Source organism: Elephantulus edwardii, unplaced genomic scaffold, assembly GCF_000299155.1.
Source record: "Elephantulus edwardii isolate Elephantulus edwardi_28Jun2011 unplaced genomic scaffold, EleEdw1.0 scaffold00145, whole genome shotgun sequence".
In the NCBI taxonomy this organism is placed as follows: domain Eukaryota; kingdom Metazoa; phylum Chordata; class Mammalia; order Macroscelidea; family Macroscelididae; genus Elephantulus; species Elephantulus edwardii.
The window spans coordinates 1,322,396-1,335,427 of record NW_006399895.1 but is presented as its reverse complement, the minus strand read 5'-3'; the positions used below and the strand labels follow the sequence as shown (position 1 = coordinate 1,335,427).

The following is a 13,032-nucleotide window of genomic DNA, read 5'->3' as shown; positions in this document are numbered from 1 at the left end:
TGGGGAAGTGAGGCACGGGCCCCAGAACAGACAATCATGAATCATCTACAGGGCCAGCGTGTGCTGAGTGACTGGCCCGTGAACGGACGCTCGCACTACGTGGTACTGAAGGGAGGAGAAGCGGGCCCATAAAAATCACTCCATTCTCAGGAGCTGGTGTTTGGCAGAGACTTAATCAACATGTGTTCAATGAATGAATGTTGTAAGTGCTTCAGTCTATTCATAGGATAGGAAAAAATAGCCAGAAGCACCTATAATATGCCAAGTGTGGTGTGGCGTGCTAGAGTAGGTAAAACAAAGAGCACAAATTGTCACTGTGTGTTCCCTGCAGAGGTCCCACGCCACTGGGGATAGGCCCAATGACCACGGTGGTCAATGTACAAGGATGACAAGTCATGTCCAATAAGGTTTGCCTTGGCCTTAACAGTATTCTTCAGAAATCTGAGTCACTTGCTACTATTAGAAAAAGAAATGTTGCTGATACACAAGTAGATATGCACCTTCTCTTAGGAAACCAGGAGAGGTGGCAGCAGTCTGTACTAGGCTGCAGGTGAAGGGGATTGGGTCCTCAAGTCAGGGCAATGGTACTCTCTGAGCCCCAGTCACCTCCCAGCATGGGCAAGGCCAGCCTCCTGGCATTCACCTGTGCACAGGAGCCTGGGCTTGGCTGAATGCTCTGCTGTTGCCATATTAATATGCATAGTGTTTTTTTGTTTTGTTTTGTTTTTTTAACAATGGACCTGTGCTTTCTTGTTGCCTAGGCCTGGGATGATGGAGCAGGCATTGCTGGAACCCATCTGCACTGGTGGACCCTAGCCAGCGAGGGGCCAGCAGAGGCCCCACCACAGGCAGGGATGAGTGAATGAGAGAGGGGCGGGAAGGGGCAACCACACCTCTCCCTTACAGCATTAGGGGCAGGAAAGCATTCGGACTCAAGTCACTGAACTAACAGGGAAACTGAGGCCAGAGAGGTATTGGGCATCCACCCTACAGACCTCAAACATGGGCTAGAGTCAGCCCTGTATCGTTCTGCCAGCTTTGGGAGGGACTCAGGGAGTTCCTAAACCCAGATGTCAGAGGTCACGTGTTCAGATGACATCTAAGACCCACCCGGAGTATGTCCCGCCTCTGACAATGTTCCCATAATGCTCCACGGTGGGTCCAGACATGGCTCCTTCTCAAGTGGGACCTTCTGAATGAGGGCTGACAGAATGAGCAAACACAAATGTAGGGTGCCTGGTTAAATGTGAATGTCAGGTGGACTCTGGTTTAATATATACATGCTCTATGCCACAAAACTCTTGATGTGTTATTTGGGACAGATGTTTACCAAAGACGTGTTTGCCAAACAGTGTCCTCTGTTGTGCCTGGCAGCCCTTCACAGGGGCCCAGGTGGGAGGACGGTCCACAGCACCTGTTGTGATCAGTGGTCCAAGGTCTTCTCACCCAAAGGGTGACGCCCTGAGCTGTCTCTGAGGCACCTTCCTCGAAGAGGGGGCAGCACTTGAACATGGCTCATGACCACCTCAATATGTCACGTCTAGCTCAGCTGAATGCCAGTGGCCAAGACTCCATGAAGACATCAGCCCAGAGAGTCTGGAGCCGTCCACCCGGAGCCTGGACTCTGCCCAGCCAAGCTGCACATCAGGCCCTCCGCCTCCAGCTCCACTGATGTCCCACCATCAGGCAGTTAGACTCCTTTGTATGATGTGGTTAAGATTCCAGGTTAGTGCCAAGTGGAGTTAATGAAATCTGGTTTTTAATCTGCACAAGAAACCCTCAAGGGCTGCTGAAGAGGCTCTGCTCCAGGAAGACGAGGAAGGAGCTAATCAACCCTGGGGGAACTTGAGATGTTTCTTTTTTGGGAAGAAGGGGAGATGCTCAAAATAGTCCAAACAACAAGGAGAGGCTGACGATGCTCTCATCACGCACGGGAGCCTGCTGGGGTCACCAACCTAGGGAAGGTGGGTATTGCCACGGTCAAGGGCACGGAGCCCATCTCTCAGAGGTTAAACTGTGTCCTCATCAAAATATGCCTCTTACATTTTGCTATATGTGAGATTATCATCTTACTTGAAAATCAAATTTTCTTTGTTATACTAATGAGATAGTATTGTTGTTAAGTGCTATCGAGTTGTAGACAACTCATAGCGACCCTATGAACGAAAGACCTAAACACTTGTATAACTTTCATCATTTTTCCAAGTTCATAGGGTGTCCAGAGGCAAGCTATTTATGGAGGTGGATGCCACTCCTGCTTCCAAGTTTGTTCTAATCGGGGAGCTCCACCAAACACTATCCACCATGGGTAACCATTCTCACATTTGACACATCATTGTCACAGTGTTTAGCATCACAGCAACCACGAATTACCTCTGTACAGCAAGTGGACAGACCAATGCTATGCTACTTAGAAGACGGTGTGACCAAAAACAATTAAAATCAGGCCCGAGAGCCGCAGATTAAAATCGCCCACCTTTGGCTTTCTATCCACTAGGCCAACATAAGTCTCTCACTGTTGTTTAGAGCAGACAAAAGTAAAAGCTATTGCCCTTGAGTTGGAAATGGCTCATAGACGAGCCCCAGTGGCTTTTCTGGAAGCTGTTAAGTTTCAGGGGAAGAGAATGCTCATTTTTCTCCTCAAGAGTGGCTGGTGCATTTGAACCATCACAGAGGTGAAATCTTTAGATTAGCAGCACAACACCCTTTTTGAGATAGGAAAGGTACAGATTAAGCATGAAGAATAGTTGGGGAATCATAGATTATATGCCGCATGGAGAATCTGAAGGAATCAAAGGGCAAGGACAGCCTCCCAGAGTCCACAGCCTTTTTCCAGAGCTGGAGCCTGAATGAGGATTCCTAGCCCCTAAATTGTGAGAAAATAAATTTATGTTTGCTAAAGCCTTCCACTTGTGTTATTTCTGTTATAGCAGCACTAGGAAACTAAGACATTACCCATGAGTGGCATCTGCCTGTCAACACTTGAATAGCAGCTCCTCCTACTCAAGTCCCAGAGAGCAACAGTGATCTACAGAGAGAGGTGGTTATGTCCTGGTAGATTTCCAGATCCTTTCCATGGGCTCATTCCACATGATGATCGGTCTCTGAAAACTCCAGTCACCAGATCTGGTCTCTGAGGCATTGGAAATCTGCTTTTCTCAACGTCCATGACTCTGAGACCAGAAGAAATAGATGGTGCCCAACTATCCAGTGGAGTTCTCTCAAAAGGATCGCAGTAGAAGATCCTAGATAGAGTGGGGGGATAAATGTGGAACAAAAATAAAAACACACAAAAAGGGCCAGACTTACTGGGCCAATAGAGACTGGTGGAATCCCCAAGCCTTTAATCATCCTTTGATCCTGGAACAAATCTCTCCCTTGTGGCTGAATTATTAGCCAAATAACAGTTCTATCAGGTGACAAATACCACGGAGGTGGCGACCATTCCTTACAATTAGCAATTATATATGATCAAAAGAGCACCTGCTCAAGGATAAAGCCTTGAAGTCAGATAGAGGATTAGTGGAAATAAGAATTACAGGGAGGGAATGGGAAAATGTGGTTCTTTAATTAATGTTATAAAACAAAGTATGTGTGAATGAGTGAACAGAAAAAAATTGCACATTTCCACTCAGACTACTATGGGAATCAAACAAATAGATAAACCAATAGATGCCAAAAAGAAAAGGAAAAGCTGCCTTTTGAGCTGAGAGGTGTGACTACAGCTCAGGTGGGCTGCAGGCCCAACCCTCCACCCGGGATAGGGGAAGGTGCTTATTCCACAGCAGAGCGCCCGCAAGACCATGAACTTGGCTTTATTACAGGTGCAAAGCTTTATTCACAGAGCCAGTGCCTGAGCTGCTGTTTCTAAGGGAATCATTATGAACTTGCTAATTGGAAAAAATGAGGAGAGAAATTCCTGTTATTGCCAATTTGAAAACTCTCACCAGAGATAATGGAGAGCAATGAATAGCCAGGCACGATGAAGCCTGGAGCAGCTCCTGAACACCATGGGGTCCCTTTTCCAAACATCTAATGGGTCTTTTCAGCAGAACTACACAGGCTATCTTCATGTGATTAACCTGTTGAGTGTTCTGTACCACTGAGTCGGAACCTCAGGCCTTTTGCTCATATATGTAGATATATGTTGGGCCATGTATTTAAATATCAGTTGGGCCTGAGGGTCTAGTGTTAATTTTGGAGGAACATTCTTCACAATTTTGCAGCACTCCTCTCTCAATTTGCTGCACTGAGGAAATCTGGGTTTGCTGTGATGCTGAACCTTGTGCCACTGGGGACAACTGCCATAATGGCTACCCAAGGTGGACAGTGTTTGGTGGAGATCCCAGTTTAAGACAGGTTTGGGAGCAGGAATGGCCTCAATTCCTAAACCACATGCCTCTGGAAACTCTTTGAACTGGGAGAAATGATGATAGGTATAGAAAAGCTTCATGCCTTTTGTTCATAGGGTCACTATGAGCTGTGCTCATTGAACAACATCTTAAAAAAGTACTTAGTCACCAGTATGGGGCTGGAATCCAGATTGGGAAGTTGTCTGGAGCAGAGATTACTCACCATTGGGAGTGAGTTGATGGTATTCGGCCTCCAATTGGAAAAAAAAAGACTGGTCAAACATTCTTCTAAGTGGTATAGCACTGGTCTGTCCCTTTGCTCTACAGAGGTAACTCATGGTGGCTGTGATTCTAAACACTGTGACACTGATGGGTCAAATGCCAAGACAAATTTGATGACAGAAGAAGAACAGATACCTGTAAATTGTGATGTTGGAGAGGAATACTAAATATATCCTAGACTCCCAAAAGAATAAGTCAGTCTGTCTTGGAGAAAGTGCAGCCATGGTGCTCCTTAGAGGCAAGGAAGGTGAAACTTTGTCTTAAATGTTTTGGTCATGTTGTCAGGAGGAGCCAGTATTTGAAAAAAAGACCTCATGCTGGGAAAGGTGGAGGGTCAGTGAAGAGAGGGAGACCCTCAACAAGATGGACTGTAACAACCTAACAAAGCACATCAGAGATCATGAGAACGGCACAGGACCAAGTTCAGAGCTGCTGTTCACAGGGTTGCTAGTTGCTAGGAGTTATGGCATCAACCAACTGAAAGGTAACACACTGTGACCAAATCAACAACCAGAAAGCGGAGGGGTTGGTATTTGAACCCAAGATATTTGACATCAATGCCCCATCACTCACCAGTTTCCCCTGCACTTGAGGAAAAGAGAGCTCACCCTTCAGAAAGCTGGGCAGCTCAGAGATGGGAAAGTGGGTCAAAGAGCATGGGGAGCGTGTGACACCACTGACATGCTGTCAAGAAACGGTGCTAAATGTCAGAATGGAGGTAAACTGTGCCTCCACCTGCAGGAAAGGCACAGCCCTGAGGACCTGGACTGGGAATATGAGAAAGGAAACAAGTTGTAGTGGTTTTTAAATTTTTTTTAATCTATCTATCTATCTGTCTGTCTGTCTATCACCTTTTATTTCAGAGACCTACACTGGGCTGAAAGTACGCACACTCTTCCCCCACACGCATGTCATGTTGTTGTGTACCAGAGTCAGAACCAACCCATAGCTGACCTTCCAGCAGGTTTTCAGAGACAGTTAACTGCATGGGAGGAGATTGTCCATCCTTCTCCTGCAGAGGAATGGGTGGCCTCCCGAGTGCCTTCAGGATCACAGTACAGCTTCTTGTCACTAGGCCACCAGATGATAGAAATATCACATTGCTGCGAGCTTCCCAAGTGCCAGGCACCATGTGAGGGATCACTTGTATTAGCTCAGAAATTAGGAGCTTTCAAGTCAGTTCCAACTCATGTGACCCCACGTGTGTCTGTGTAGAACTACCACACCCCACAGTGTGGGTTTTTGGTTGGTCCCCCCCATCCCCCCCGCCAGCATTTTTGATGGCTATGATCTTTCAGGAGATAACCAGGCCTTTCTTCTGAAGGTGCCTCTTGGAGGGTTTGCACTGTCAACCTCTTGGTTTGTAGCAAAGTGTCCGCACTGTCTCAGCGAATCCTTAAAACATTTGCTGTAGGAAGTAGACACTCAACAACTCAACTCAACATTATCAAGTCACATTTGAATCCACCGGATGCCTCAACTCAACATTATCAAGTCACATTTGAATCCACCAGATGCTCTGCGGGAGAAGGAGGGGCAATCTCCTCCTCTACCAGTCAGATCTGATTTGACAGTACACACGCAAAATAATAAAAATTTTTTTTTTAAAAAAAGCAAAAAAAAACATTGTCAAGTCACAACTGACTCATAACTGACCTTCCCAGCAGGTGAAAGGAGACTGACAATCTTTCTCTCTCAGAGCAGTGGGTGGATTCAAACTTCAGCCTTTGGGTTGGTGATGCAGAAGTCAACACTTATTACCCCAATTTGCAGATGAAGAAACTGAGACTCACAGAGATTCGGTGCCTTGTTCAAGGCCTCACAGCTGGCACACGGCAGGGCTGGGACTCCTACCCACGACTGTCTGAGTTTAACCCCAAACCAAGATGTCGCCCTGCTCCTTAGCATCAAGTTATTCATGAACACAGGGGCCTGAGAGCTTTGCTAAAAACAGAAACGGAAAACAAACTGGCCCTGTGGTTCTCAGAGGGTGAGGCAAATACTATATTTCTAAAAACTCTCCTGCTGGTCAAGCCTCAAAGAGAACACAGTGATTAAAATGCATAGCTGGATATATTCTTCCCTTTATAGCAACAGAACCCTCATCTGCGGGATGGCAGATTACGGACAGGGGCCTCTTGTGAGGCTGGTGGATGTGGAGGCCTGCCTCCCGAGGGCAGGACCCAGCTGCAGCGTCTTCTCTGCCCTCCCCAGTTCTGGGCACAGCCTGGACCCTGGGCAGGGGAGACAAAGGCATCTGTGGCAGGCAGGCAGTGGGCTCTGTCATAGCTGAAGTCTTTTTCTCGATTACTACTTTGCAAACAAGAGAAACCTCAGGCCCTGGAGCTGGAGAGGATGAAGCGAGGAGGAGAGGGAAGCTGGTCAGCACATTTCATGAAAATAACTCAGGAGGGAAAAGGTCATCGTCTACGTACAGAACACCTTCCCAAGAAGCCACAGCTCAAGGGCCCCAGGGGTCAGTGGGGGATGTGGGCACAATTGAAGGGTGGGAGGGAGTCCTCTAGAAAGGGTAACCTCAACCTTGAGAGAGTGGAGCTTCCTGTGCAGTGTCAGATTTCAAAACAAAAGAGCTTATGGGTCAGAAAACAAAAAGTCAACCAACCAAAAGGGGGTGAGGGAATCATTCAAAAACATAGGTCACATAAAGCTGCCACTTTGAGATCTCTAATTCAGGTGCTCCTTAATTCAGGACTTCCTTCCCCCTCCCCCCACAATTCATGGAAGCCAGTGCACAGTGCCTGGGATTCCTGAGGGAGGCAGCTCTGGGAGCCCCAGGGTCACTCAAAGCCGACTGTAGAGACAACCTGAGGGACTATGAGCATGTTACCCTGGGTAGTGTAAATGGTTAATGTTCCAGCCTGAAAGGTTGGAGGTTCAAGTACACCCAGAGGTATCTCCTAGGAATCTACTTCTGGAAGATCAGAGCCCCTGAAAAAACACTATAGCACATCATTTGAATGACACAGGGTGACCAAGAATTGGCGTAAGCTTGATGGCAACCTTTATTTTTTTAAAAAAAAACAAAAAAACAAACAAACTGGTTTGTGCCTTTAAAATGGCATTCTTTTAAAGCAATCTGGCAACTCAGAAATACCATGCAGAGAAGCTATCTCAGAGGAAGTCTCACGTGGGACCCCAGGGTCACATACAAGCACGTCTGTCACAGAGCTGTGTTTGTGATAAGGCATCACAGGCCACATGATGGTCATTCCCAGGGGGAAAAAGACAAATGGAACATGGTGACGTGCAGCTGAAAATATGAGGGACAGTTATAGAAAGAGAAGGTCTACACAGCCTTGTGGAAGGAGCTTCAAACACGATGTTGAATTTAAAAAAAGGGAAAGTATGAGGACTGTAGCAACATGCCATTTAAGTAAATTAAAAATACATACAACATATGTTCTGCATCCTCTGTTGGCAAGTAGTGGATGGGGTCTAAAAAGCTCGCAGAGCAACCACCTGAAATGCACACATGATCCCCATACTTCCAGAGCAAAAAGGAGAGAGAGGGAAACCAGAGATTGAAAGAGCAGACTGGCCTACAGGACAGAGAGCCTGTGTGAACCATGGCCTCATCTGCCCAAAGACCAGAAGAACTAGATGGTGCCCGGCTACCAACCCTGACTGTTCTAAATCAGACAGGCCCTGATAGAGTGGGAGAAAAATGTGAGCAGGCCCTCAACTTCCTAAACAATAAGCAGAAAACCCAAACAACACACCAAACAATTCAGGCCTACCAGACTTGGGGAAACTGCAGGACTCCCCAAGACAACACGCCCAGATATACGCTTCACAGCTTCCACTAAAATGAAACCCTGATGTCACCTTGCAGTTGAATAAAAATGTAACTAAAATGAAAAATAATAATGATGATGATAGTAGCACTGTGCTGCCAACTCAAAGTATATGGTTCGAATCCACCAGCTGTCCTGTGGGAGAAAGATGGGCACTATCTCCTCTAGCGTGATTTACAGAGTCTGAAAACCCACTGGAGGGTCAGGTATGAGTCAGTTCTGACCCCACAGTACATAACAACCAAAAAAACCCATCAGTACTGTGCTCCTTTTAAAAAAAAATCACCTACAGTAAATCTAATGTTCGAGAATTACTTTAAAAACAAGATAGAACTAAAAGGGACAGAAAAACTAGGTTAAGGGAAACCATACAACCAGAGCAGAAATAAATAATGAGAATGTTCATGTCTTATGAAGAAACCAGCCAGTGTCACTGGACAACTTGTGGGCAACTGTTGAGCAGGAACCTAAACTTCTGTGTAAACTTTCCCCTACACAAGAAAATGTTATTTTAAAATATACATGACAACAGTCCAGAATAAGAGCTGCATAGTAAAATGGACAGGTAATGGGGGGTGGGGTAGGATTGTACAACAATGAAAGAATTTATTTTTTCAAAGAGAAAAGCAAACTGAGGGGGAGGGGTGGGCAGGGAGGAAAATGTGAAACAATGAATGAATGGAAATTCAAGTTCTCTATAAATTTACATTAAAACATCAATTAAAAAATACTAAAAAAAATAACATAAATTTTAAAGAAAACACCAAGCCAAATGCATGACAACATAACAGCACAACAAATTCCAGATGGACATATAAACCTGGGGCTACCTATGTGCCACTGAGGCAATAGCCTGTGGTAGGGAGAAGAATGGGATCACGACAAGAAGAGGTAACAGATAAATAGAGAAACACTGGGATTCAGTGACAGTGACCAACAATGACTGATGGGTATCAAGAGTAAGACACAGTAGTAACCCCCTTCTCTGCACCTGTGGTTCAAGAAGGAAAAACAACAGAGATGGTGTATTCTCAAATCCATACCTAGGCGCCAGGTTCTCCCTCCATGGGAGCTGAGGGCCCCAGCAGGATTAGTTGAGTTCAGAGGTGTTTGTCCCAAAGTAGCATAACTGCAGTCCCATAACTACAGAGGCCATGGCAGGGCTGTGAAATTCCAACCAGTACCCCAGGGCCATCTCCTGCGGTTTATGCTCAACCCGCCCCAGGAGTGTCTCCTCCCCACCCCTCCTACTGGCACTCACTTTGGCTGGACCAGAGCTGTGGTTGCTGGGCTGACAGATGGCACACAGGAGCGGGTCCCCCCTCCCTGTGCCCCAAGTTATTTCAGTCTATTGCAAATGTGATGGTCAGAGGGTCTGGTTGAGCATCTCAGCAGATCCGACAGCAGCGGTGGTGGCATTACGTGTAACCATCTCTAACTGTTTTAATTGCAGCCTCTGTGATCAGCATAAATTTTTAAATTGCTGATGCCACAGGCTGCCATAGCTGGATGGGCAGAGTGAGGCATAAACGGCAGAAAATGTGGACACCAGCTGATGGGTGGAGGGAGCCGAGGGCTGAGTTGAACCATGCAGCACTGTTTTATCCAACCCTAAGAGTATTTCACAGAGGCAGCTCTAAGAAGTACTCAGCCCAGGGTCATGTGGCCAAGGAGTGTAAAAGCCAGTACTCCAAAGCCCAAGTCACTGTGTCTCCAAGAAGGCCCCTTCAGGATGAACAGGGCCAGGGAGTCACCTACAACCCTCCCTGGAGCACCAGAAGAGATAAGAGGCCAAGAACGAAGCAAAGACTCACTTGCACACTGTGGCAACTGGCCAGGGCGCAAACTCACAGGCTGCAGGATCAGAGCCCAGATGGACAGGATGAAGGAGAAAGGTGCAAGGCCTGGTGAATGGATATCTCCAGATTACTGTGACGAGAGAAGGCTCATCGCTTTTTAGGTGAAGCTGTTAATCTAGATTGGTATGTAAAATCGCTCATTTCTCAAATCTGTTGGCAGTTAGTTCTAGTGCTTGAAAATTGTAGGGCAGATATCGAAGCTTAGTCAGTAGGGAGTCGCATTGCCAACTCAAAGGTGGGTGGTTTGAATCCACCCATGAGTTGCTCTGCAGGAGAAAGATGGGCAATCTCCTCTCATGAGATGTACTACTGCTAAAATCTTGCTGGAGCTATGAGTCAATTCTGACCTGATGTTAATGAGTTCATTTATTCAATCAAGCAAAAATATATCTGCAGGTCATCCAGAAGTAAGGGGGGAGGGCAATCAATAGGTCATCAAACATAGATCTTAGCTCCAGCCTACAGTGCCAGTTCATGAAGCTATGGCGTATGAGGGTGAGGGAGGTCCCATGCTCTTAGGAGAGGCATGGAGGGAATCGATGCTGGGCAAGCAAAGTGACAAAGAAGAAAATGCTGTTATAAACTCTTCCTATGAAGAGTTTTCATTAAAAGGTTCTACAGTGAAGTGGAGGGAATAGAAGAAGCTATTGTCTATTTGGTTACCTCATCAGAGAAAATAGAACAGGAGTCTCTGAGACTTATTACATCTTAGAATAGCAGGGTGATTTCCTTGGAATCTTATAATCAGCAAATGCAGCAAATCAGGAACTCAAGACCAGGCAGGTATCTGCAGTCCTTAGAGTTCCTGAGATCGATGTAAACTGTGTGTGTCTGTCTTCACACAATGTCTTCTCCTCCCCATTTATGTCTGATGTCTGTTCTGGTTTTTGTGTTGGTGGCTTGTTTCTTAATTTATTGAGATCCTAATGAAAGTGTATAGAGAACTTGGATTTCCATTCATTCACTGTTGCACATTTTCCACCCTGACCCCTTCCCCCAAGTTTGCTTTTTTCTTTGGGAAAAAAAGTCTTTCATTGTTATACAGAAACGTCCCTGCCCCAGTCCACTTTACTACGCATCTTTTGACTCTACCAGTAAATAGCTCCTCTATGGGAGGAAAGATCCGGCAATTTGCAAATTACAGTCTTGGGAAAAGGACTTCAAATCGTTTATTCCCAGGCCTTTCATGGATAAGGTAAGGCGAAACCAGAACAGATTCGAACTTTTAAAACCTAGGGGAGCTCTGGTGGCCTAATGGTAAGGAGCTGCAACTACAATCCCAGAGGCGTACGGTTCGAATCCACCAGATGCTCTGCCAGGGAAGGAGGGACAATCTCCTCCTGTACCAGTCAGATGTGATTTGACGGTACACACACAAAAAAATAATAAAATAAAAAAAATTTTTTAAAAAACCAAAACTTGAGTGAAAGCAAGAGGAAAATGACAAGTAAAATTCCTGCTCGAAACGTAATCCCTCTCTTAAAAAGATGAAGGCCGCATATGTGCTGCATAGTGATCGATCTCTCCCCATCGGATTTTGAGCAGAGTTAGAAACAGCAGTGTCCCACTTGAGAATGGCAGAAAACTGTACTACTTGGAATGTTTATTGCTTTCCCAAAGACCTGTCAATATCTAACGCTAATGTATCAGACTCCTGAAATGGCTCAGTACAGCTCTTCTGAGTCTCCCAAGTTGCTGAGTTGTAACTCTTCCTGTTCCAGTTAGCATTCTGGATAAAAATTATTAACTTATTTAAAAAAAAAAAAGACAAGGCAGGCTTAAGAACCTCCTTTCTGGTCAGCAAATGGTGATTGAGAAGACTTGGCTGGGGAGGAAGGATCTCCCTGCCTGGGAAGCTTACAGCAAAGCTACCTCTCTCCTCAACTGCTGAAACCTTCTCATTATGGAGTTTCCCCTCCAGAAGCTTGTCTTTAACACAGCATTTATCTCCCCACCATCTAATCTTCACTCCACTTTGAATTCATGTGTCTGACAAAGCTGTGAATTAGGAAGTGAAGACCCTGTGCTGTGTGCTTTAATCTGCTAAGAGGGGATAATTACCACGTTGAACTCACAGGTTATGTTAAGGATTAACTGGACTGAGAACAGGATATTGAGAACAATAGTGATAGTTAACAGTTAACAAAGTGCTTATCTGCACTGTTATTACACCTTAGTCTCCAAACTAACTCTTCAATACTTTGGAGAAGTCTCTGATAGCAGACTTGCCAGTGCAATTCATCTTTTATTTTCCTGGCTGTTGGTACCAAGAGTTTTGATTGTGGAGACAAGCAAACTAAAACTGTTAACAATCTCAATCTCTTCACAATCTATCAGGATGCTGCCAATCAGCCCAGTAGTGAGAATCTTTGTTTTCTTGATGTTAAGCTTCAATTCATATTGAAGGCTGCAGTCCTTGACCTTCCACAGCAATTGCTTCAGGTCCTCCTCAGTTTCAGCAAGCAGGGTTGTATCATCTGCTTGGCTCCACAATCTACACTCTTGGCACCTGCAGCCAGGAAATTAAAAGACGTATTGTGATGGGAAAGTCTTCTGTTAGGGACCTCTCCAAAGTACTGAAGAACAATGGTGTCATGCTGGAGAATAAGGTGTGCTTGATACAGGACATAGTCTTTGCAATCACTTGCTATGCATCAGAGAGTTAGACAATGACTAGAGATGACAGAGGAAGAACTGATGCCTTTGAGCTTTGGTCTTGGAGAA

General features: G+C 45.6%; 1 protein-coding gene across 1 annotated transcript in view; it reads right to left on the bottom strand.

Moving 5' to 3' along the window:
- Positions 1-13,032, bottom strand: part of SNX29 (sorting nexin 29) — a 587,794-nt gene that overhangs the window by 55,367 nt on the left and 519,395 nt on the right. The window lies entirely within an intron of this gene.